The sequence below is a fragment of the Citrus clementina genome, unplaced genomic scaffold (genome assembly GCF_000493195.1).
Source record: "Citrus clementina cultivar Clemenules unplaced genomic scaffold, Citrus_clementina_v1.0 scaffold_3, whole genome shotgun sequence".
In the NCBI taxonomy this organism is placed as follows: Eukaryota; Viridiplantae; Streptophyta; class Magnoliopsida; order Sapindales; family Rutaceae; genus Citrus; species Citrus x clementina.
In genome coordinates, this window is record NW_006262339.1 from 20,345,035 (window position 1) to 20,370,817 (window position 25,783).

Genomic DNA, 25,783 nt, shown 5'->3' on the forward strand with positions numbered 1-25,783 from the left:
TGAAAATGATTGTTCTGGCATACTCCGGAATTCAGGAGTAGCTTTTCAATAGCTCATCTCTAAACAAATTTTTAACATTACAAAAGAGATATTTTACATTTTCCATGAACTTCTAGACTAGGAGTTGTCTTGAAATTAGTTCATGAAGCTGTGATAAATCATTGAACAAATTCATTGCATTTTATTTGATTAATAATGTTAGATTAGGAAAGAGAAAAAGATGAGTAACTTGTGGTTTACAAATTTGTCACAAGGTGATGAGAACTATGGAAAAACTGGGAACCACTCCCCCCCCCCCCCCCCAAAAAAAGAAAGATTGTGACTTCTCCAGTGATGCATCTCAATCTTACTACCTGTATGATTTAACCGTATTTATGAATGAATATCTATGATTGCTTATGATATCTGAAGTTCTAACTGAAAGGGATTGGAAAATTGAGGAAACAGTTTGTGCTAACTAACATAGTGGATTTTTAATTTCTAACTAAGACAGGGTATAATTACTTTTTAAAAGAAGGGGGGTGGAGATACTAATGTACTTCTGGAGACCAATCACGTTATGATTCTTATTTGTTAATATGGTTCGATATTTAAGTAAAGAAGTGACCTTTTGTTATTGTTAGATGAGTTTGTTATCAAATTGTGTATTCTGCTTGTTCTTATTTGATTTTCACTGATACGGTTTTAACATCCAAATTCACCAATGGACTCATTACGCAAATGAAGAAAGAATGTGATTTTGCAAACTTATGTGACTATTTATTCTCTTTGTAGAGCTTAAGTCGCGTGCTTCTAGTTATGGTTCTCTGCTTTCTAATATTTATAGTTACCCCTTTCTATTCTTTTTCTCTTTGATGGTATGAGAAGAGTCAAAACTTTTATTAGCTGCAGAATTTTTTATGACGTTGTCTGCAAATGCCACTGTAGTCTCAAAGCAAGCAGGTTGAGGAGGTTACATGTAATCCTGGATTTTATAGAACTTCCAATTAGTTGTTCCTTGAGGCTCACTAGAGGTACCATACAACTCTTGGTTTGTTTATCATGTGTAAGAGCAATATATTTGGTTCATTCTTATTCAATTTTTTTAGTGGTGATTGTGGAGCATTTTTGTTGCGGTACTTGGAGGTCCTAGCCCATGGACTTGATGTCAATTCATATTGCCAACAAGATCATGTTTCACAATTTCGAAAAACCTTGGCTGTAAAATTATTTGGGCTTAGGTCATGGAAAAAAACTTTGTAGTGTCATTTTTTTGGACTATGAGATGTAATAGTTATGATGAGGATGTTATTGATATTTGATGTCATTAAAGATAACTTGACAGCATTAATATATTTTATTTCTTTGTTAATTATATTAATGATAGATAAGATAGTTTGTACAATCTATGTGATATAACATGATTGCCATATATGCACAGGGAATACACTGTAAGAAAATACACGACTGCAGTCGGGTATTTGCACAGATACACGACTGCAGTCGGGTATTGACAAATAAACATGACAAGCTCTCTGTGACAAAATACACGACTGCAATCGGGTATTTGCACAGATACACAACTGTAGTTGGGTATTTAGAAATATTGCAGTCGGATATTTGCACAGATACACAACTGCAGTTGGGTATTTAGAAATAAACATGACAAGCTCTCTATGACAAAATACACGACTGCAGTCGGGTATTTTCACAGATACACGACTGTAGTCAGGTATTTAGAAATAAACATGACAAGCTCTATGTGACAAAATACACGACTGCAGTCAGGTATTTGCACAGATACACGACTGTAGTCGAGTATTTAGAAATAAACATGACCAGTTCTGTAATAGCCATATTACACGATTGTACTCAGGTATGTGTACAGAAGAAAAACTCTTTTCAATCATTCATTATATTGATGACACAATCAATATAGACTTTAACATATCAAACTTCAAATAAATGAAACTAACTGTAGTCCGGTTGCCTATCAAATAACATAAATCCAATACGTATTGAAATCGTAAATAAGTCGTAATACAATAGAAGTTGTTTAACATTCATCATAAATTTTATAAGCCTCTGGTCGCCTCCCTTCAATACTTATTCTTAGAAAGCTACACAAATACGTTTATTCATCTGCGAAATAAAAAAGGTAGAAATTTATCACTAAATATGAAAGATATTCAAAAAATTAAAACAACAAAAAATAACAAGTATATAAGGTTCATAGTAGTACATGTGCTTGTTTATGTTTCATTTGGTCTAACTATGGGCTCATTGTTAGACAGTGAGATTGGTGCACTGCAAGTTAGTCGATTATGTCTTCGAGAACCACACCTACCACACTTACAGCGCAACTTCTCTTCGCCTTGTGATGTTATCCTAATTTGTTGTGGTCGACCTTTTTTCCGCTTTTCCATAGGGGGCAAAACCTCATTACTGTAATAATACAACAGTTGATTATACAACAAATACAAAAATAAAATCAAACAAGATTTATAACGAAGTGTGGATATGTCTGCCTATTTACACGACTAACGTCGTGTAATTGATAGTTTACACGACAATAGTTGTGTAACTTGCTAAAATACACAACTATAGTTTTGTAAACAATTAGATGATATATTTAATAAAATATAATTGTAATCTTTATACTAACAGAATGCTAGGTGTCATAACAACTACTATATCTTTCAAACTTGCACGGTTGTTGTCGTGTAAATTCATAAATACATGACAGAAGTGGTGTAAGTTGCAAAAATACATGACTTAGTAAATAATCAGAGGACATATTTCTTCTTAAAAAAATGTTGGGATCTCATAACAATTGGAACATTTTACATATATACACAATTATAGTATGTAAGTTTATACGTACACGCTAGTAGTCATGTAACTTATTAACACACACGATTATAGTCCAGTAATAGTAAAAGGATATATATAGTGAAAAAAATATATTTTTTGAACCAATAGAATGATAAGGTGTTATAATAATTGAAATTTTTTGCACATTTTTACGACTATAGTCGTGTAAATACATACATACATGACTGTTGTCGTGTATGTCGGGTGCAGAAAAAAAATTGACAACAACTTCAGGTTTTAACGAATGTAGTTATAAAATCCATCAAATAATAGTCATATGATGCAAATGTAATGAAAATATGAGTTGCTTTAGTGTTTATCACAAACCAAACAAAACCCTAAAAATAATATAATGTCAACAAATTGAATAAATAGCCCAAAATTTAAAAAAAAAAAGTTTCAAATACCTTATTCATGGGATGAATAATACACCCAGCTGCAAACAAAAATCTCAGTACATTAGCTATTTGTGAGTGATTTTGAGTGTGGTGTGAGTTTTTGTTGTGTGGAGTAAACAAAAAGAGTGAGAAGTAAAGAGTGTTGTGAGTTGTGTGTGTTTTATATTTTTCTTTAGGGATATTTTAGACAATGTACCACATAAAAAGGCATAGTTAAATAATTTTCAAGCATGGGGTATATTTAACTAAATACCCTACTTTTAAGGCATATTTAATAAAAAACCCCTTTGTCTTTTGTGTGTATGTTGTGAAAAATACTTAGACAAACATACTTTTAAAATTTATTTTAGAATTAAAAATTTTAAAAATTTAATATTTTAAATTTATGATCAAAACGTCGTCGTTCCAACTTATGCGAAACGATGACGTTTCTTGATTCATATAACATTTTGCTTAAAAAAAAACTCAAAATTTTGGTCAAAATAGCGCCAAAGTAAAGTCAACATTAAAAATAGTGTAATTGTTCACATATTAAGTAATGAATTATAAGTTGACATGTGGCTAAATAAAAAAAAAATTCGTGATAAAAAATTATTCTATCACAAAACCATTATTAATTCCTGATAAAAAATAATTTTATCACAAAACCATCATTAATCCGTGATAGAAAATAATTCTATCACAAAACCATCATTAATCTGTGATAGAAAATAATTCTATCACAAAACCATCATTAATCCGTGATAGCAAATAATTCTATCACAAAACCATCATTAATCCATGATATCAAATAATTCTATCACAAAACCATCATTAATCCGTGATAGAAAATAATTCTATCACAAAACCATCATTAATCCATGATAGATTAAAAATTTTATCACAAGTCTATTATATTTTTATGATATAAGCCAAGTCAGTCACAAGTTATCTATCATCTATTGCCAGTTTTCTTGAAGTGGTGGGTGTATAAAAAAATAAAAAAATAAAAAAATAATTATGAGTATGGGTTTAATAAAGGACTGTTTTGGTATTTGAAAAGTGTGCTAGTAAAAATTATATTTTAAAATTTATTAAATGAGTGTGCAGAGTAATAGAGTGCTCAAAATAAACTTTAGAGTATAACTTTAGAAAGTTAAGATTATATGTAGTGCTTTATATGTTCATTAGACATTTTAGTGCGATCGTTCAACCTTTAATGAAATCATACTAGTTAATCACAATAATGATTGGTTAATTTTAAAATTAGATATATTTATGGGAAGATTTTATTACTTACATAAATGATGTGATAGACATGTTCCATTTTGCACATGCTGCGCGGAGTTTTTGGTTTTCATGGCTAATTGTGGCTACTTGTTGTTATTAAGGTGCAAATTTGAGGGACGTACCAGGTCTACCGATTGATAAAAAGAACAGGGTAGCACTGATGTCTTACTTACCGTCCATTAGTACTTGGAATTAATTAACTACATTTGCACTTAGAGTTAAAATCCCACTGCCACTAGAATATGAGTAGAGATGGCAAATATCCAATTATGGATGGATAATATCCATCCAAATACAAATCCATAATTATCCATGATAGATATATCCATATCCATATCCAGTATTTAATATTGGACATGGATATGGATTTTATCCATAAAGATATGGATATCCACGGATATCCATGAATATTTTATTTTTATTATATAAAAAATAATAATAAAATAAAATAAAAAATAGTTAAAAACAGTATTAAATTCTAATATCAAATAAAAAATAATAAACATAACAAATATCAAAACTATGAATTAAAAAAATTATAATATGAAATTACAAATTAATTTCAAATTAAATACAAAAAGTTCATTCCTCTAACGCATCATTAATCTCCAATCTTCTAACACATCATTAATCTCCAACTAGATCATCATCATTAATCTGCAAATTCAAACAAAACACAGATAATATTAAATGCACAATGAGCCAAATGAAAAATGAAAGAAGCTTGATAGTGTAAGTTCAGCCAGTTGTGACAGTTACCTGCGGATATGATGAGTGCCTGACCAGTATAATTCAGGTTTGCCTTTGTCCAAGGAATTTTTCAAACTGTAACCAACTGATAACAAAAAGTAAATGAGAAAATGACAGAAAAAAGCCAGACCTGCCATTTGATGCATGAATAGAGCAGATATGAACTAAACAGGAAATTCTGAAACCATATAATTTGCCACCATGGCCATAACAAATGAAATATCTTTGGCAGCCGGATAGATTTTCAAATCAAGTGAAACTTAAGATGAATAACACAGGACAAAAGATTAGGTAATAGAAGACAGGGCCACAGAACAGAACACCAGGGATCTGTAACATTGAGGTCCTTTCCTAAAAATATACTCTTCAATTAGGCACAACAATAAGCATCAAGCACATACCAAAAAAAGAAAATAAACACTATTCAGAACATGGTTGGGTCTCCTCTTCATCATCATTATCAGTCACTTCTCCATTTATTTCTTCCCCATTCATCACTTTATCTTTAGGAATCTCACCTAATTTAAAAAAAAAACTTGTAAAATATAAAAAAAAACAAATACTATCAAAATCAAATAAGTGCATAAGTGAGCTGAATTTGATACCTTTTAATTGAGCCCATATCCAATTCTGAGTACACATTAAGGCCTCTACTGTACTCGGATGAAGTCTACTACGATGTGGGCTTAAACATCGACCTCCCGCACTAAAAGCAGATTCGGAAGCAACTGTGGAGACCGGAACAGCCAGCAAATCTCTAGCAATCTCAGACAATATCGGATATCTACTTCTATTCACCTTCCACCACATTAAAATATCGAAGTCTGGAGTAGTCTTATCCTCTTCTTCCAAGTAAGTATCTAACTCCGACTTAACTCGTTTACGAATATGTTGGCTTTTGAATGCATTAAATTTTTGCACATCCCACATACCCATCACAACTGAACTAGAATTAGAATTACAAACAACACTAGACTCACCAAATCCTTCAGCCAAATTCGATCCAACCACACTCTTTTTTTTATATTCTGAATATAAGTCAGAACAGAGAGTACGGATTCTATCAATATGAGTTGATGCATCACTACCATAAATCTGAGGAAAGAAATAATCCACTAGAACCATTTTGTATCTAGGATCCAATACAACAGCAACAGCCATTACACCATGGATTTCATCCCAATATTTTCCAAACTTTTCTAACATACTTTTCGCCATATTTTTTATCACATCACATGAAGAATTAAGCCAAGCATTCAATGATAATCTAATTTCACAAATTATTGGAAAAAATAAGTTAGCCATATATTATATATACTAGCAGATTCTTTGAAGAAAGTAACCACTGCATATTGAAACTCTTCCAATTCCTCTCTCTCTCTCTCTCTCTCTGTACACACACACACACACAGAGCCATGTAAACAAAAATAAGAAAAATAATGGAAGCCATAAAGGCATAAGATTTTAGGCTTGTAAAAGCTTATTTCATGTTTAATCATGGAGCCAAATTCATAAACTAAATTAAACCCCATCCAGCAATTAATCAAAATCTAGATTTGTGACTGACAAAAGGTGAAGAAAATATTTGCATAATTTTAGTAAAATCACCAGAAATACGGTGAAAATGCTGGGTACTGTGAAGATCAATCAAAGCCAAATATATATTAAACGGCTTATAAGCTTCAGCAATCAAAACTTACCTTGCGCGGGAGACAACGAACAGGCGGACGGACGACGGTGGTGGCAGCGACGACAGAGACGATGGTAGCTGGAACGAGGCAGAAAAACGCTCAAGAACAGCTGGAAGCTGCAGTTACGGCTGATCAACCATTGGTACAGCGCCGGCGCACCTAAACGGAACCCCCGGAAAGCGGCGTCGGAGTTGGGGAAGAGCGTCGGTAAGCAAAGACCGGCCGGCGAGCGATGTGATAATCTTAGGTTTTGCTATCCAGACATTTGTTTTTGCTTATTTCATTTTAGTTTTACGATTTTAATTTTTTAATTTCAAATAAGATATTAATTGGATATTGGGTATCCATTGGATATCCATACCCATCCAATTTTTATTTGGATATTTTTTAAAAATATCCATATCCATATCCAAAAAATTTTGGATGGATATTATCCAATCCAATTGGATTGGATGTATGGATATCCAATTTAAATGGACCAAATTGCCATCCCTAAATATGAGCCTTCCTTCTTCAGTGCCAGCTATAAGGATGAAAGTTAATAATCGATGGACGAAACTTCCTTTTGAAATAGAGATTGAGAATGTCAAATTCAAGCATTTTGGAGCAGTTACTAAGGTAACTAAGGGGATGTAAGATTTTATTTTATGTTTTGTTAGATTAAAATATGATGATGAGTTAACACCTAGAAAAATGTTTGAGGAACTAAAGTTTGACAAAAAGCTGGCAAAAACACACTCAAAACAACGTTGTTTTGTTTTTTTTTTTGTTTTAAAAAAAATATTAAATTCACTCAAAATGATGTTATTTTGATTATATTTTTGTCATCCTTTTGTCAGGCTTGAGTTTATAGCAGTACTCTAGTACTTAATATTGTTGTTACAAAAATTTAATTCATCTCTCTTTCTTTTTAATTTTATTTTTTGGTGATCATTTATACATTTAAAAAATAGGCGTTATGTTTGTGAAGAGGAAAATGACAATATTGATATAAGTATATCAACCAAAAGGAAAACAAGTCGCAAGGTAATTAACTAGTTAAGCTCCTTAATCCTTATTATCTTACAACAGAAAATTAACTAGTTTATTTTTGGATTAATATTATATTCTTGAGTTTTATTTTCAGGAAAATGAAAAGTTCTTACTGCTGGGCCCTTCGGCTCCTTCCTCGGGCCCTCTTCTGGGCACTCAGACCGTCATTCTATATAAATGACCAATTCTTAAAAAAAAAAAGAAGTAAATTGTTATAAACTAATAGGTGAACTTTCACCATTTATCTCAAATTGGTAAATCATCATTTACCCCTTAGCTTTCCAACTCTATATATGTAATGTATTCATTCGCATTGGTAACAATAAAATTCGAAAGCTTATCAATAATAAGCTTAGTAATAAGGTACTTTTAAGTACTTTGTTTAATTCAAAATTTTTCTGTTATCTATTTATTTTATAACATGCTATCAACATGATGGCTGATTTGACGTGAGTAGTTGAATTTTTATTACTTGTGTTTATTTATGTTTATTTCTTTTATGTTTTGTCATCATTATTATGAGTTATTACTTGTGTTTATTTATGTTTATTTCTTTTATGTTTTATCACCATTATTATAAGTTTGTTATATTGTTTATTTTTTATGAACTTTTTTATGGCTGGTTCTATAATACCGCCTATATTATTATTATTATCTTTATATTAATATGTTATTATTCTAATATTGATTTACATGGTTGGTTCAACCGCCTGTCTTGTTTTAACTTATCTGCTTGTATGACTTGTTCAACCGCCTACCCTATTTAATTTATTTGCTGATATGGCTGGTTTAATTACCTATTAAGTTATTTTAATTTCAATAAATTATAACTTGTTCTTGCATATACTTGTCTTTGAATATTATTGTTATATTCTGAAGTCTACAACACAAATGAGGTGGTGAGAACTTGAAGTTCTAAACAACTACATAAAGTTTCTACATATTCTATAATTTCTGTTTTTTTTATACTTAAATATTTATATTGTGACACTTATTTCTATTTTCTTTAATCATTAATAATAAGGGTCCTAGAGAAATGGCAACTCTCACGAATATGCAAATCCCTGCTCTTGAAGTTTGGGGAGGAAACTACCTTTCTTGGGTATTGGATGCCAAAATGCATTTGCAAGCTATGAGCCTAGAAGGCACTATAGTAGAAGGAAACGAGGCATCTCTCTGGGAAAAATCAAAGGCCATGGTTTTCCTCCGCCGCCATATACATAAGAGCTTGAAAGCTCAATATCTAACAGTGGAGGATCCACTAATTTTATGGAGTAACCTCAAGGAAAGATTTGACTATCAGAGGGATATTTCCCTACCAAATGCCAAACACGAGTGGTTAAACTTGAGATTCCAAGATTATACAAGAGTCTCTGATTACAACTCTATTATGTTCCACGTAAGCCTAGAACTACAATTGTGTGGGGTAGAAATTACAGATAGAGATATGCTTGAAAAGACACTCATTACTTTTCATGCATCAAACGTTGTCTTACAACAATAATACCAGGAGTGTAGATATAGCAAATATTCTGAATTGATAACAACTCTTTTAATTGTTGAGAAAAACAATGACCTCCTGATAAAAAACCATGAGTTATGCCCAATTGGCTCTTAACCATTCCTAGAAGCGAATGTGAATACATGTAGCAATCGTGAACGTAATCAAGGAGGTAAAAGAGATCTTGGTCACTACCATCGTGGTGGTTATAGGCATGAAGGACAATAAAACAACAAATATGGATGCCACCAAAAGTGAAATGTTTATGAGAGACCTAAATCCAATGATGCAAGAAAGAATAATGTTAGAAATGATAATGGAGAAATATGTTATCGACGTAGCAGGACATTGGTCACAAACTTGTCGGACTGAAAAAAATTTGGTGGACCTTTAACAGGCATCCAAGAAAGGAAAGGGAAAAATTGAGACAAATTTAGTCGAGAACTCAGATCTTGTCGATTTGACTCATCCGGATGCCTTTGATTTTTTTGAAGACATGGAGGGAAAAATGATAAATTAAGTAATAATAGAAATGTCCAAACTTTTATGCTAGTTGCTAATATGCTAACTTTTGTATCTATTTGTAGTTTTATCAATTGTACTCAATGTTTATTTTGATGTTTAACACTTTGGTTTAATGAAGGTTATGGATTTTAGAAATCAATTATCTATTTTAGAATCAAAGGCTTAAGATGTTTACTTGGCTGACAGTGTAACCACACACACTATTCTTCAAGATAAAAAATATTTCTTAGAGATAAAATTACTTGAAGGAAAAATAAATATGATATCTAATCCTGCAAACTAAAATTACTTGAAAGAAAAGTAAATACTATATCTGGTCATGCAGACCTAATAGAAGGCTCTGGAAGTGCTATACTTTTGCTGGCAAGCGGAACAAAACTAATAATTCAGAATGTTTTATATTCAGCAAAATCTAAAAGAAATCTACTAAGCTTTAAAGATATCCACCGAAATGGATATCATATTGAGACTTCCAATGAAAATAATGTGGAATATCTCTACATTACTAAAAATGTCTTAGGAAAGAAATATAGACTGGAAAAACACAAAGCATTCCCAGATTGTATTATACAATCATAAATGCAATTGAAAGCCACGCAGTGATGAATTAGAAGTTCACAGATCCAAGATATTTATGTTGCGGCACGATCGTCTCGGACATCCTAGATCTACAATAATGTGTAGAATTATTGAAAATTCTTATGGACATCCATTAAAGAACCAGAAGATTTTATTGTCCAATGAGATTGTTTGTATCGCTTGCTCACAAGGAAAATATATAGTTAAACCATTTCCTTTCTAAGGTTGGTTATGAATCTCTAATGGTTCTGCAAAGAGTTCAAGGATATATATGTGGGCCAATCCATCCACCTAGTGGACTGTTTTGTTACTTTAAGGTGTTGATTGATGCATCTGCATGGTGGTCACATGTTTGTTTATTATCCACCCTCAACGTTGCATTTGCAAGATTACTTGCCCAAATTATAAGATTAAGGGCATAATTTCTAGATTATCCAATCAAAACCATACATCTAGATAATACTGGTAATTTACATCTTAGACATTTGATGATTACTGTACATCAGCAGGTATCGATGTTGAGCATCCAATTCCACATGTACATATACAAAAATAGATTGGCAAAATCATTTTTAAGCAATTGCAGGTAATTGCAGGAACTTTGCTTATGCATACAAAATTACCAATATATGCATGGGGTCATGCTATTTTACATGTTGCAGCATTAGTTCGTGTTAGACCCATCACTTATCATCAATATTCTCCATCACAGCTTGTACTTGATCGACAACTTGACATTTCCCATCTACACATTTTTGGTTGTGTTGTGTATGTTCTTATATTTATGTTGGCTTTAAATCACCTTTAATTATCAGATATCTTGAACCCTTGATGGGTGATCTTTTCACCACACGTTTTGCAGATTGTCACTTTGATGAGACAATTTTTCTATCATTGAGAAATGGAAAGCCTCTTGAAGTAAGGCATGAATTCTCTTGGAAAGTTCCCACTTTGTCTCACCTAGATCCTCGCACCAATCAATGTGAAAATGCAGTGCGAAGGATAGTACATTTACAGCAAATTACAAATCAATTATCAGATGCCTTTACAGATATAGTGAAGGCAACCAAGTCACACATTCCAACTGCTAATACGTCAGCCCGGGTGGTTGTTCCTGTTGAATAATCAAGTGTAAAAGTGGTAACTTATTTATTAGGCTACAAAAACGTGGTAGACCACTTGGTTCCAAAGACAGTGCTCCCTAAAAGAAGAGAATAAAAAATCAGGATCCTGTTGAAAATAAAGCTCGAGCTATAGACATACCCACATTATCTAACTCACTAGAAGAACTGATGGTTCCTTAAGAGGCACATGTTCCTAAAGAGACAGTAACCCATGAAGAGGTAGGAGAATATAAAAATGAGGAAAAATCCGTAAATTTTACTTATACAAAGGAAATATGGGATCATAATAAAATAAACATCGACAATGTGCTTTCATTCACAGTAGCTATTGAAATTACAAAGGATTTCGAGCATAAAATTGATGATGAATGTAGGCAAAGGCATGATTGGCCTCAATGGAAAGATGCGATTCAAGCAGAATTAAGTTCTCTGGCTAAACATAAAGTCTTTGGACTTGTAGTTCAGACACCTAAAGATGTCAAACCCGTTGGATACAAATGGGTATTTGTAAGGAAACGTAATGAGCATAATGAAATTACCAGATATAAAGCGCGACTAGTCACACAAGGTTTCTCCTAGAGACCTGGTATTGATTATGAGGATACATATTCTCAGATGCTATTATGTTTCAATTTCTAATCAGCTTAGTAGTCTCTGAAAGACTTGACATGCGTCTCATGGATGTAGTGACCGTATAGATGTATGGGTCACTCGACATTATTTTTTTATGAAAATCCTTAAAGGATTCAAAATGCATGAAGCGTTTAAATAAAAAAGATCGTAATCTATGTTCAGGGAAATTAGCATGGTCATTATACAGATTAAAACAATCTAGATGCATGTGGTACAATCATTTGAGTGAATATTCGATTAAAGAAGGATACAAAAATGATTCAATTTACCCATGCGTATTCATTAGAAAATCAGAATCTGGATTTGCAATTGTAGCAGTCTATGTTGATTACATGAATTTAAATAGAACTCTTGAAGAGCTCCTAAAAACTACTGAATATTTAAAGAGAGAATTTGAAATGAAATATTTAGGGAAAATAAAATATTGTCTCGACCTATAGATCGAGCATAAAACAAACGGAGTGCTTAGTCATCAATCACCTGATATTGAGAAAATATTAAAACGATTCAATATGGATAATGTTCATCCAATAAGCACTCCTATGGTTGTTCGATCTCTCGTTCCTAAAAAGGATCCATTCCGGCCCAAAGAGGATGACAAAAAGATACTTGGTCCAGAAGTGCCATATTTAAATGCAATCGGCACTTTATTATATCTAGCTCAATGCACCAAACTAGACATTGCATTCTTTGTGAACTTATTGGAGAGATTTAGCTTAGCATCCACACATTGACATTGAAATGACATCAAACATATGTTTCGATACCTTCGTGGAACGTCAAACTTGGGTTCTTTCAAACGAGCCAACAGAGAATCCTAGTCTTATCGATTATGCAGACACAGGTTACCTATTTGATCCCCACAAAGTCCGCTCACAAATAGGATATGTTTTCACTTACAATGGAACAACAATTTCGTGGCGATCTACAAAGCAAACTTTCGTTGCCACCTCTTCTAATCACTCAGAGATCTGTACACTGTATGAAGCAAGTAGAGAGTGTATTTGGATGCGGTCTATTATCCATCATATTCAAAGCACGTGCAATTTGGCCTTCGCAACAGATGTTCCAACAATTATACACAAAGACAAGGCTACCTATATTGCTCAAATCAGAGAAGGATACATAAAGGGAGACAGAACTAAGCATATCTCACCAAAGTTTTTCTACACTAATGAGCTGTAGCAGGACAAGAAAATTGATGTAAAGTAAAGACACTCCATTAATAATCTTGATGATCTTTTCACTAAAGTTTTTCCCACGAGAAGTTAGTTCACAATATTGGCATGCGTCGACTCAATAGATTATCAAACTGATACTTGACAGTTGAGGAGATATTTCATCTGGGGGAGCATATTTTGAAGATAGGAGTTCTTGCATCTATATAGACAAATGTGTATTATACTCTTTTTCCTTCGACCAGGTTTTATCCCACTAAATTTTACTGGTGAGGTTTTAACGAGGCTGTATTAAACAAACCTAATTAAGTACATAAATGGTAAAGTTCAAGGGGGAGTGTTATAACTAATAGGTGAACTTTCACGGTTTTGTAAGTGAAAAATGTCCCACATCGGCAAGTGATGATTACAAACATAATGATGAACTTCCACCATTTATCCCACATTGGTAAATCATCATTTACCCCTCAGCTTTCCAATTCTATATATATGTAACGTATTCATTCGTCTTGGTGATAATAAAATTCAAAAGCTTATCACTAATAAGCTTAGTAATAAGGTACTTTTTAAGTACTTTGTTTAATTCAAAATTTTCTGTTATTTATTTATTTTATAACATAAATGTTTTAGTTCAACTTTTTAACCTTTTTTTTCGTTGCTTGCCTTGTTAGGGACTCCTTTTTCTGAAGCTTGTCATTGTTTTTTTGGTCGTTGAGCATAAATAAACAGATATACGCTTATTATTGAAAAAAAAAATCAACCCTATTTTTGAAGCAGTGATGTCGAGTAAAATAAAATATTTAACTTGTTTCGGTATTTTGGAGATGACGCACTCGTGGAGCCTTGGAGTCGGAGAGGTGCGAAGGATTTTGGGATTAACAAAAGAACGGAATGGAGGATTTATATAGAGGAAAGAGTTGGGTATGGACTGTGGAATGGAAATAAAATTCTGTGAAAGTCTGTTAAACGTAAAATGGAATGAATTTAATGATTGATAAATAGATAAATACACATCAAATCTCTTTAATTTTTCAATCAACCTTTTTCTTTTTTTATTATTACAGTAGACTATTAAATATACGTAGCACACTTCTATTTATTGATCCCCTGCTAAAAAACAATTAAATACCGAATTAATTTGTTAATCCCATAACAATAATCTTGTTAATAATGAATTGTTTTACTTATTTATAACCGTAAACAAAGAAATTACATCTCCAGTGATTGTCCATGCAATCTTTGGCTCTGTTTGGTGATTTCTTTCCATTCTCGACCGGCTACTGCTTCCAAGTATATATAGGAATTTGTGTAGCTAGCTATATAAATAATTGTCTACCAATATTCAATTGAACTCATTAATTATCTTTAATTTTTTTTTGGGCGATGCATCTTTGAAACGCGATTCACGTGTAAACATTATTGCAATGGGAGTTAAACGTGATTCACGTGTGAACTCATGATTAATTATCACATTCATGTGTTTACGTAATCGAAGTAAGAGAGGTTACGGAGGCTTTCGAAAGATCGTTACACATTAACTGACTTGTTATTTTTCTTTTCCCCTTTCTTCCTTTAATAATATTTTATTGTATTATTAAAAAAAAAATATCATTTCATATTTCATAGTTAAAACGTCAAATTTCTATGTTTACATATATGATGCTGAAAATTATATCTCATTAATGTCTTTTTAACTTTTGTTTTTCACTACAAGAAATTAGGATATATGTGACCGCAAAAGCGGCTTTTTACACAGTGGTTCGTGACCGTATACGGCTTTTGTGGCCTCTTATATGACGGTCAGACAGCCGTCACATATATACTAACTATGTGTCAATTAGTAAAGTTACTAAATCATTTCATACAATAATAATGAAAATATTCTTGAAAATTGTTAATAATAAAATTGTTAATTTGTTTTTAATTAGAAAAATATTAACAATAATTCAAAAAAGAAAAAAATAACTATTTCCATTTGAAAACCAAAATCCTAATCCTAACACTAACATGTCGCCGGTAAATGGAAAATGCCGACGATCTTCTTCTTCATCTTATTCTGCGATCTTCTATTTTGGTGGCTGTTACTAGGTTTTGCAACTGCAATTTCCCTGTCAAAAGAGACGGTTACACAACATTTAATTTGGAACGCGGCGCGTATAAAAGCATCTCCAAAATGCTCTTCAAATAAGATTTTATTACTTATTTAAAGAGTCACATCAGCATTTAAGACCCCAAAATATACTCTAATTAAGATTTTTCAAATGAAAAATAATTCTCTCTTTAAACTTGTAGTGTTGTTTTCTTTCTCTTCAATTTATATTTTATTACCTTTTATTGGAGAGAGAGAATTTATTTTTCTTTTGAAAAAATATTTATTTGATTAAAATAATATTAATTTATTTCTATTTGAAGAGTCTTTTAAAAAATAATATATTTTTTCACTCTCCTCTTTGTCACATAATTAACCAAATAAAATAATTGAAAAGTAAAGTTAATAGACTTTTTTTTGGAGATACTCTACCTCCTCTTTACAGTTACAAAGCCATCACAAAAGGTCATATGTAACTGCAAAATAACGGTCATATAAATCACTTTTTCTTGTAGTGAATTTATTTTTTGCGACTTTGATAATATTCCTCGATGTATTGGTTTTAGCAGAGAGGAAGTTTTCTTGCCATTATCACGATGATAAGCACTATTTATAAAACATAAACATTGTTAATGAGTTATTAAGGTCTCAGTTCTCTGTAAGTTGCAAAAATTAGCTAACTAATAAACATGTAGAGTCTGTTTAATAAAAATATTGAAGAAGAACTGGAGCATAAATAGCTAAACTAATATGAACAAAGTCGAGCAAAGTCATACAATTTTATGTCAGCTGAAAACAAATCTACACTCATATAATATTATAATTGACAGACAACAACAATACTCATATTTTTATTCAATTAAACATAAGACAAAAGAGAACACAACATGTACCTAACCAATATGGTTAGGGTTCCTCCTGTATTAAGGAACCAGTTCAGAGGCGGATGTAGTGTAGGACTAGTGGGGGCTCAAGCTCCCACTGAAAAAACTGAAAAAAAAAACTCCTTTTTGTTTAAAAGAAAAATTAATAAATTTTTAAATAATCCCTGTCAGATTATCAAATAGCCCCGTTCTTTCAGTTTCTACAACCACATAAGAGAGAATATTTTTAACAATGAAATTTGTGAAGAATAAATTTCGCAATCGGATGGGAGATGAATGGATAAATAATAATTTGATTGTTTATGTAATAAAGGATGTATTTAATAGTGTTGATAATGAATCTATTGCACAATGTTTTCAGAATATGAAATCACGTAGAGAACAATTGTAAATGTGTTATAAAAAATTGTATATATTCAAGTTTCAGTTTTTATATTTTGTTGTTATTTAATTTAACCCCTAGTAAATTATTTTTCTAGATCCGGGAACTACAAGAAGATTAAAATTGTCATTTTTTAAGTCTTTGTCAACAGCAATGCTTATTCACATGTACATAAATTAAAACATGAATTATAAGTAATATTCAAATGAACTTGGCTTAAAAAACAACCTGCGCAACGAGTTTCCATATATTCTTCAAATCAGAAAGGGAAAGTTCTCTGCTAGCTTTTGGTGAACTGTAATCAAAAGAAAGTTGTAGACTTGAACGAGTTTCCATTTCTGCTGGTTTGATATGATATGATACATACACACATACATACATATATGTATGTATCCAAAATCTTGAATTTTATAAAAATCTAAGAAAATTATTAAATTATGAAGTTTAATGGCATAATTGCACAATACTATTAAACTACACAATTTAATAACTTTTTCAGATTTTAATAAAGTCAAGGATCCTAATCAAGTAGTCAACAGTACCATGGTATTCATTAATTACGGATCAACGGCTGAAGTTTTGTTATAATCCATAAATTGTCAAGATTAAGGGCCATGGTCAAAAGATTGTGATAACTGCGAAATATGCAACGTCTAGTCCACAATAATATCAGTAACTGTAAAAAGGAAGACAAAGAAAATGATTAAATACCATTATCAACTATCGAACAAAAGCGAAGCAAAATGCATGGCATAGACAACGAATCAACAGTTGACGGTTTTTTGCAAAATAATTAAGTTTAACGGCTGTGAACACAACTCAAAATATCATTTAAAATGATATGACTAGGGGTGTTCGCGGATGAAATTTTGCATATTGGATATAAATTCATATCTAATTCACGAATTTGCGAATTATAAATTTTCAATTCAATCCAATTCACGAATTGGTGAAATTTAATTTAAATCCAATCAATAAGTTTGTGGATCAGACATAAATTTGACCTAATCCATATCCAATCACCATTTTATTAATTGATTTGTGAATTAACAGTTTTTAATTTTGTCCAATCCATCAATTCATTAAATAAGAAAATCTAATATAAAAATAATTTTATTACTAATTAAATTCAAAATTGAATAATATTTAAATAAATTAATTGTTTAAATAAAACCAGAATAATACATTTAAAGTTTCAAAATATAACACAGCAAAGGGAAAAGATCACATTTGTTTAGATTAAAATATAAAAATTAACTAAAATTATTAAAACTAACTATTTAAGAAGCTATATTTGTTTATTTAAATATTTGATTATTTAATTTTTTTATTATAATTGGATAAGATATAATATGGTATTAATGTAATTATATTTTAATTAATTTATTCATTAGTAAGTAGTAATGCCACATTTACAAGTTTTATTTTTTAATTTAATATTTTTGTTTGTGGATTTACATAAGTAAATCCATATCTAATCCACTATCTGTTAATTTTTAAATTATCAATTGAATCCAATCCATCAATCCATAAATGAGATTTTTAATGGATTAGATAGATTAAATTAAATTCAAAACACCCATAGATATGACATGAATCAATTAAATAGTGAGATAATGTTATTAAAATTATAAACAATCGTCAAGTATTTAATAAATATACGACACATTATTTGCCACGAAAGAAACAAAATCGAAATAAAATTTTTAGATATTTATCTGCTTTTTAAATGATTGCAACAAGTGTGAAACACATGGTTTGATGGTCCACAAAATATATAATTGTCAAAAAGAAGACGGACAAAGTAATTGATGATAAACCATCTTGTACTTTATTGCAGTACAGCATGATTCACACTTATCCATCTTGTACTTTATTGCTGCACAACATGATTCACACTTTTTGCAATCAGTATTTAAAGAAAAGAGTTTTTAGAGTGCACCAGTGTTACTGCACTTAATTAAAAGATATAAAAATCACTACATAATTGATGGTTGTATACAATTAGGGAGTCCCTATATTACATTAAATATAACATACACTCCACAACAACCACATAAATGATGGACTCACACAATTTATGTAGTTGTTATGGAGTGTGTATGTTACATTTCATGTAACATAACATTTGGCATACAATTAAACTAGGCATGTTATATATACACATATATTTTGAATAAAGTATTTTTAATGTACTTTAAAAATTCTCCTATAAACATGATTATTATATGGTAAAAATTCCCACCCTATAAAAGATCTCATCATAGCCAAAAAATAATTATATATTTAAAAGAAAGGGTAGATGTATTTTGAAAGAACGAATTAGATATGGAAATAAATAGTGTGTGTTTATAAAGTCAATAAATGTCAAATGGAATGAATTTAGCGATTAATAATTAGGTAGGTAAACATGAGATCACTTTTTTCGATCAACATTTTTTATTATTAAAATAGGCTATTGAATATTCGTAGCGGACTTAATTCTATTTTCTTCCTCAGCTAAAATATTGTTATCACCAAATTAATTCGTTAATCTCAATCTTGTTAATATATAATTGTTTTAATTATTTATTTATAACTCTCTGGGCAGGTATGCATAGTCGTGTATGTTATTTTGCACGTTAGGCCACGTGTCATCTGATTATCAGCTGGCATCTAAAAGTCTGACTAATGATCAAGTGACACATGGCCAGACACGCACAAGTACATATGCGATGGCAAACACCAAATCAGATTTCGTTATTTATAAATGCAAATTAAGAAAATTAGAAGATCGCCCCTGATTGTCCATGCAATTTTTGTTGGCTCTATTTCGTGATTTCTTCCCATTCATGTAATTCCATAATTAATCCCATAATAAGTAATATAGATCAAGAAGCAAAACAGCAAATAATTAATTCCATAATCCCTAGATTTATGGCATAATCGTATATATTTAATTTTCTAGTTTAGCTTTCTGTAACGCACACCTCTACTGCATAATTCATGAGTCTAGAGAAAACCTTTCGTTTTCTAACAATGAGTATCTGCAAATGAAAAAAAAAAATTGTGCATTCACATTTTAGTAACTGCTCGTGCCTGTATTAGGCGTGACTTGCTTTCCTTTCCACCCCGAAAATCTTAATTTGGGGTATTAATTGATGTCGTAGCCTGAAATATTACTGATGTCTTCACTAATTTTATTAGATAGTAGAGAGAAAGTATTCCTTGATGAAATTGTATTTAGCAGAGAGGAAGTTGTCATTAGGGACATGCTTCTTAAAAATGGGAGAAAAAGTTGTAATGCCTTTTTTTTTTTTTACGATGATACGTGCTATTTAAACAAATAAAACATTCTTCATTAGTTATAAAGATCTTGTCCGCTGCGACCTACAACATTAGTTGATTACTAATAAATATCCAGAGTTTGTTTCACAAAAATATTCAAGAAAAGAGAAAGCATAATTAAAAAGATATGGCACAAACAAAATATTACATACTATGCACAATAATTTTATTTATTAAGAAAGACAAATTGCATGAATACAAACAAAGAAAATCTCTTGCATATCTCAAGAGATCTTACTAATTAAACTAAAACAAACTGGCATTCACGCGAAACCATCGACTGGTAATGACAACGAACGGTGCCCACCATTTATTCAATTATTACATATAACACATCCAAAAGAGTAACTCTGTTTATATTTAACCAGCGTGATTAGGGTTCCCTCTATATTGAGAAATCAGAAGAAAATCAAGATTGTGATCCACAACCTCATCATCAGCAACACTTCCAAGATATGGGTCACCCCAACTTTCAGTCCAATCGTTATTACCTGAAAAGTTCATATTATAAAATACACGTATTAAAATAAAAATTATAAATGATGTTCAATTAAAAATGCATGGCCTATATATAAACCTGCGCAAGGAGTTTCCATGATCTTCAAGTCAGAAAGAGAAAAGATCTTTGCTAGCTTCGGGTGAACCGTATTCAAAACTCAAAAGGTAAGTAGTTGAGTTTGAGCGATTTCTAATTTCTGGTTTGATCTTATAGATAGATCAAGTAGCCGACACTGCACTGCCAACGTAGCATATATATATATATAATCCATGGAAGACTCTAGATAATGGATCAACGGCTCAGGTTTCATCCTACAATAAGTAGGTAAGATTAACGGCTAGAGTTATTGCATGTGCGCAACATGGTCCACAAAACAAATAATTGGAATAAAAAAGACGGACAAAGTTATAAATACCATTGAACTCATTAATTAAATACCATTATCAACTACCAAAAAGAAGGGAAGCAATAGTGCATGTATAGACAACGGACCAACGGTTGAAGTTTTTTCGCAAAATAATTGAGTAAGATTAACGGCTATTATCACAGTATAAAATTTCATCTCAAATGATATGACATTAATCAATTGAATAATAAAAAAATGTAACTAAAATTATAAACAAGTATTAAGTAATTGGTAAATATATGACACATTATTTCCCATACCATTCGAGATGCAATTTAAAATAAAGTTTTTAGATATTTATATGTTGTTTAAATGATTGCGACAAGTGTGAAACACATGATCTGATGTTCCCAAAATTATATTTGTCAAAAAGAAGACAAACAAAGCAATTGATGATAAACGATCATTACTTTACTGCAACAAAACATGATTCCCAAAATTATTTTGAAAAACATGATTAATTAATTAATAATCACTTAATTAATGTATGTATGTTATAAACATATTATTTTAAAAAATAACTATATAATTGATAGTTATATTTAATTGAACTACTCATCTTATAGATACATTAATTGAATATAGTATCTAAGGTTATATATATATATATATATATATATATATATATATATATATATAAATTATGTTCTTGATTTTTGTCCTAATATCAATAGGATCGCCAAACCATTGCATGATAGGTTAAAGAAAACTCCTGTTGCATGGTCGGAAGAACATACAAAAATTGTTAAACATATAAAGACTATAGTTAAAAACATTCCATGTTTATTTCTTGCAAATCCTGCATTGCCTAAAATTGTTGAGACTGATGCATCAGACCTAGGTTATGGTGGGATATTAAAACAAGTTAATAATAATAAAGAACAAATAGTACAATATGTTTCTGCACACTGGAATGAATGCTAGAAAAATTATTCTACTATTAAAAAAGAAATTTTATCCATTGTTTTATGCATTTCCAAATTTCAAAGCGATTTATTAAATCAAAAATTTCTGCTTAGAATTGACTGCAAAGCTGCAAAACACGTTTTGGAAAAAGATGTTCAAAACATTGCATCTAAACAGATTTTTGCACGATGGCAAGCCATTTTAAGTGTTTTTGATTTTGATATTGAATTTATTAAGGGAGATACAAATTCTCTCCCTGATTTTCTAACCAGGGAATTTCTTCAAAACAGATAATGCCGCCCAAAAGATGAGACAAAGGGAAAGAGATCCTCACAGAACCCTTACCCAAATCAACCCCTAAAGCCTCCCAATCCTCTCCACCTAAAGAAAAATTGCTTTCTTCAGCAATGCCTATAAAGTCTTGGATTGACGCTATTGAAGACCAAGAAGCCTAATCCAAAGCCCTTGCCTCCTGGGAGCAGGTAAATGAATGGATGAAATCCATTTCTAAATCCCCTGAGTTTCTGCTCGCCTTACAAAGTTTTTCTCAAATCCAGATTTCTCCTAAAGAAGAAAAACCTATTTCTAAAGAAATTTATAAACCTCCTTCACAAAATGTAATTCTTTCTAGTGAAAGTTCATCTTCTCAGATTGTTCTTTCCCAAACAAAACTTTCAAAGAAAACATCGGATTAGTATGATAAAACTCATTTCCAAAATATTTTATCCATAGAAGATGGTTTTTACCACACTGATCCTTTTCAAGCAATTTCAAATTTTTTTCCCAAAGGCTGGTTTTTCAAACCTTGGGATTTGACAAAACCTCAGTCTTATTACCAAAGCATTTTGGAGTCTTCTGAGTCTGTAAAATTCAAATACTTCTTCCTCAGTGAAACCCATACAAAACCAGCTTACTCCACAGCCACCATTCTAAAAGTTTTGAGCCCAAAATAGTGGGGAGACCAACTTCACATACTAAAGCCTTTCCCCGCCAATTTTCAAATGCGTTTACCACACTACCTATCCTATTCCTACTGGGATTATCAACAGGCTTGGTTTAATACATTTTTTATACAAAACCCAAAAAAGACCCATTCTTGGTTATTTTTATTCAACTCAAAAATAACCGTCTAAAGTCTTCCAAACTGGTTCCAACAGTGGTGGAATTATTTTGGGCCATGCCCTGAAATCCTCACCCAAAATGTCATCCAGTGCCTAAATCTTTTTAAAACCCACTATGTACCTACAGAGTCTGAGAAACGATTTCCTCATTTTCTCTGCTTCTGTACAAATTTCTTTCTCCCTTGGGTTTGGATGTGGAACTTTCGATACCATCCACAAGATGCCCAATTAATTCTACAAAGAACCTTCAAAGTCAAATGGTGGTCAAAATTTTATGAACAGTCCAAATTGACTGTTAACATGATCGAAAATTGGCTCTCCTCTAAAAGCCTTCTACAACCAACCATCAAAGACATTAAAGCCCAAGGAACCTTCCTTACCCAAAAATCCAAGGCCCAATATCTTTTGGCCGATGCCAAAACAGAAGAAGAATATTTTAAAGTCATGGAACAGCTTCTCGCTTCGAGATCTGAGCCATCAGTTGCAAGTTCCGGTTCAAGCTCTTCTGGAGAAGCCGAGCCATTCATTTCCCTTGGAGATGATAATGAAGATGATTGCTTCGGCATCTTCCCTCCTGTAAAGCATTGTTAAGTTACTTCGGCATCTTCCCTCCTATAAAGCATTGTTAAAAAAAAAATAAAAAGAGTACTAATTTTCTATTTTTCTCTGTATTTATCATTTGTATTCAATTTTATAATTCCTGTAAAATTCTACTGTAAAAATTACCTTATTACTTGTAATACTTTGGGTGGTCCCCTGGACACAAGTGAGAGCGCACATGTCTCTTCACCCGATTTTTCCCCTTTTATAATTCCATGTAATTTTGTTTTGCAAAGCCACTGTTTCAAGCTACAGTTGTGAAGCTACAGACTCGCTACAGTATCGAAAGCTACAGTTTCGCTACAATTAAAGACCCAGTCTTTGTATTTAAATCGGGAGGAAGACTTAGACTCCTCAGATTTTGGGGGGCATTCTGAGAATTTTCAAGATGGGACTTACTAAAGACAGATTGTGTTATAAATCTTATCTTTAGAAACTGCATCTGTTATAAATCTTATCTTTATAAACCTTTTCCACGATCTCGGATCTGTGTTGTTGGTATCAGAACACAGGGAAAGTAGGTGTAATATTTGGTAAAGCATCTGTGTTGTTTATTTCTTTTATTAAAAATCAGTGTGTTTGCTGAATTCTTTACTGGTAGTAAGTCCCATCTTAAGATAAGGTTTTCCGCTTAGGGCAGTAATACCATACCTGTAGGCATTCATATAGGTTTTAATTTAAGTTTTAAATTGCATGGATTCTCTACTGCATAGAACATCATCTTTCTCTAGCTCTTCTTCCGAGAAGACTAGTGTTTCAAAGAACGTGGTGAATTCAGAATAATTCATTATTGAATATTTTAATAAAGCAATTGACAATTGGGATTTGCCAAAAGTTTCTAAAGATAAGATTTATAAAATGAAAAAACTTGATTTTCTAAAGACAGATTGTGTTATAAAGACAGAAGAAAGAGATATCACACTTTCAAAACCTTTTGAAACAATTCACTTGTTCTCTGAACATTCTTTAAAGAAATTAAAAAAAAAGAATTTCAATTATATTCATATCGGTTTAATTCAAGTCGGCATAAAACCCTTAACTAAGGAAGGACTAAATACTTCCATTCTTGCTGTCCTCAGAGATGGGAGGTTCATCTCCTTTGATGATTCCTTACTCAGTAGTATTGAATCTAGTCTCTGTAAAGGACCCATTTCTTTTTATTGTTATCCTAACATAACGGTTTCTTTAAAAGATAAGAATATTTTGAAAAGCATGATTTTACAGATCAAAACGCATAATTATCACATGTTAGAAGGATATGTTCCAGTTGCATTAATTTTCAAAATATCATATAAAGCCATGATTTCAACGTTCAATACGCAACATAAATTCCAGTAAAAAAGAGATGAAACTCTTCTCTTGCAGACTGATATGTCTAAAGCCAACACCGTCATTCCAAAACCAATCCAATGGAAAGATATCAATCTTCCAGATGAATGGATTCTTGAAGGAGCCACTCAACCAGTGATTCCAAAACAACTTGAGCCAAATACAGAATTACAAAATGTGACTCAGTATTCAGATGGTAAAGTCAAACTGTCTTTTAGGAGATCTATATCCTCTAGATTCTCCGATAAAGATTCAATTCCTCATTTACAAAAGAAATTTTAAAAAATACCCTCTGTTATAAATCTTCCTTTCCAACCTGTAAATAGTCAACTTAGGTTTTCCACCTCGGATATACCTAGTTCCTCCATACATTCAGTTGACTATGCAACTAGTGTTCCCCATCCTATCTACACTAGTCGCCAAAGCCAGGAAGAGAAGGAACCTTCTCCTCCAACTTCTCCTACATTTTCTGCTGTTACTGAAAATGTAATAAATGTTCTTGAAAAAGACTTTGAATTAGATAAAACTCTTCTTCATAATGAATTTTATTCTAATTCCAATGAAGAAAAAAAACTTTGGTTTTTCAAACATTTCTTAAACCAAAGAAAAGAAATTCAACAAGTTTATTATGAATTTGTAAATTTGCATAAAGTTCATATATTGTTTTTTGATTGGTTGAGATGTATGCTCAGATAACAATATAACT

At 31.5% G+C, this 25,783-nt stretch overlaps 1 long non-coding RNA gene across 1 annotated transcript; it reads right to left on the reverse strand.

Moving 5' to 3' along the window:
* Nucleotides 1-20,257: 20,257 nt before the first annotated feature.
* On the reverse strand, nt 20,258-20,943 carry LOC112100292. The gene is made up of 2 exons (XR_002906623.1): nt 20,794-20,943; nt 20,258-20,707 (listed from the first exon to the last, which is right to left on the reverse strand). It is a non-coding gene; the product is annotated as an uncharacterized LOC112100292 (long non-coding RNA).
* Nucleotides 20,944-25,783: the final 4,840 nt, after the last annotated feature.